The sequence below is a fragment of the Macaca fascicularis genome, chromosome 18 (assembly GCF_037993035.2).
Source record: "Macaca fascicularis isolate 582-1 chromosome 18, T2T-MFA8v1.1".
NCBI classification, from domain to species: Eukaryota; Metazoa; Chordata; class Mammalia; order Primates; family Cercopithecidae; genus Macaca; species Macaca fascicularis.
The window spans coordinates 38,309,522-38,312,139 of NC_088392.1; the positions used below are offsets into that span (position 1 = coordinate 38,309,522).

The following is a 2,618-nucleotide window of genomic DNA, read 5'->3' on the forward strand; positions in this document are numbered from 1 at the left end:
TCTTCTATATGTCATGCCACCAAGGAGGCATTGGTGAATGTCTAGTAAACTAGATGATTATGTGTTTTCTCTAACTCATAAAATGAAGTGATTTCCAAATGTTTATCCCTAGGTTTGTTGATGTAATGAGTACATTCTACTTGTTACTAAATAGAAAAAAGAGTCTGAAGAAGAGCTTAGAGGCATAGCATTCTAACATTAGACACTAGGGGGAAATCTTATTTGATGGATGTGGTAGGAGGTATTATCTCTTATAAATATGGGATGCTTCTTTAGGAGGCAAAATTGTTTCAAATAAAAAAAATAGAAAGCCTTTTTATGACTGTTGAAGACGATATGCCCAAATGGATAATGCTTTAAAACTTGGAATGGATTACACATTTAAAACCAAACTCTAAAATAAAACAGACATTCTAATTCCAAACAAGAGCATCCCTGGCATTTCCCGTAAAAGGAAAGGACTCTTGGTGTGAGTTGGGTCTTGGCAAAGGACACAGCCTGGCAGGCCCCAGCGCATGTTGCCAGATGAAATACACATGCCCTAGTGGCTGATTGGCTCTGACTGAGACACGTGGTGGTCCAAGGTTTCTGAGGCTCCTCAGAATGTAGGTGGCCTTCGTACCACACTGGCTGAGGGACAAGGCAGAAGTCAAGTTATATGATTCAGCTCTGTGTCCCCATCCAAATCTCATCTCAAGTTGTAATTCCCAATGTTAGGGGAGGGACCTGGTGAGAGGTGATTGGATCATGGGGGCAGATTTCCCCCTTGCTGTTCTCATGATAGTGAGTTCTCATGAGATCTGATGGTTTGATAGTGTGTAGCACCTCCTCCTTTGCGCTCTCTCTCTCTCCTGCCACCCTGTAAAGAAGGTGCTTGCTTCCCCTTCGCCTTCTGCCGTGATTGTAAGTTTCCTGAGGCCTCCCAGTCATGCTTCCTATTAAGCCTGTGGAACTGTCAGTGAATTAAACCTCTTTTCTTCATAAATTATCCAGCCTCAGGTAGTTCTTTATAGCAATGTGACAATGGACAAATACGTCAATCAACTACCCAGTGGCTCCTTGAGGAGCGTGACCAGCGGACCTGCTGTATTGTGGTATATCAGAACAGGGGCCAGGCTAACAAACGCATCCAGCATCAGCATGGGTTACATAGAAATCTCATTTATTTTGCTACCATCACAGACGCCAGCCCAAGCAGTACTTCAAAAGCAATGAGATAATCTTCCAGTTAGCTGTTGTGAGGAGTAATTGAATGTAATCCATCTCTGAGAAAACGGAGACAGGATTTTTACCAACTTAATTGCTTAAAACATGAATGAAAACCCTGTGGCTCTTTTAAAAACTGTGAGCGTGCAAAGAAAGCTACTAACTTAACTGTATTCTCAATGTAAATATTTATTTTAATAATTAAGCAAATCCCTCAATAATGTGACCCCCAGGTGTTCTCTTTCCTGGACTTGGAGCACGTTTGGATAACAAAGATATCACTGGCACCTGCAAGCCTACTTTTTAGTTTCAACCCAAAGAGGAAACTGAGTAGGCCTCGGGCAGGAATTGGTGGGACTCCTAACTGAGCCTTTGCTACACAGACACATAGACAAGTAACTCTGTGCTGCTTCCTACCAGTTTGTCAATGCCTTGAAATAAAGCTTACTTTTCCACACAATCCTTCTCCTAATACTTCTCCTCCTCCTTTTTTCCCACTAAAGGAATCTGATGGAATCAAGGAAGTAATGAAGCAATAAAAGGCCTAATTGAAACTGAAAGCCAATTCCATCCCTGACCTTTTGCAGGAATTTATTTTGGTCACCGAAGTGTTGATGTTGCACTATAGTGTTACATTCTGCCCTGGTTACCAGGAGGAATATCTCCCCAACCTCAGGATAATCAAGGTTTCTCCTCCCTGATTTTGGCAAATATGGAGAAGCTACCCATAAGAAATGAAAACTGAACCTAATAAGCATTAGGGCAGTGTGTCTAAAGTGCTCTCAAGGAAATCCGGAGGCACTGTTAGAGCCTTTCTCCAGACACATCACATGTATCATTTAGGGTAAGCCAGTCTAGTTGCTATCATAAACAAACCCCAAAATAAGTAATGGTGCCAGCACAATAAAAGCTTATTTGCTTCTCAAACTTCAAAGGGAAGTTGCTGATTGGACACAGCCTCCTTCATCTTATGCTTCTGACTATATTCAACATGTGGCTTTCAAGTTTTCTTAGTTTGTCTGCATCTAGTCAAAGAAAGGGGAAATAGCCCAGAGTTCTCATTAGAAATTTTTATGTGCCAAGTCATTTCTGCTTCACATCCCCTTGGCAAGAACTCAGTTACATAGCCAGACATTGCAGCATGAGAGGCAAGGAAAGACAGCGTAACTGTGGGCTCCAGGAAGAAGAGAAGTGAGTTTGTTGAATAACTAGGCAGTTTCTGTGGGTGGATTATATCGCTGTCCCTTCTTCATCACCCTCCTTGTCTACATGATCTTCCAATAAAACCTTGCGGGGCTTCTCAGTATACAATGGCATACATCACTTCCCCTTCCCTCTGGGTATGGCCTTAAGACACCTTTTGGGCAATAGAATGAGATGGAGTGACAGGCTGCCAGTTTTGAACCTTGGCC

At 42.3% G+C, this 2,618-nt stretch overlaps 1 pseudogene; it reads left to right on the plus strand.

Moving 5' to 3' along the window:
* Positions 1-603: 603 nt before the first annotated feature.
* LOC102141123 (SS18-like protein 2 pseudogene) lies at positions 604-1,220 on the plus strand (annotated as a pseudogene).
* Positions 1,221-2,618: the final 1,398 nt, after the last annotated feature.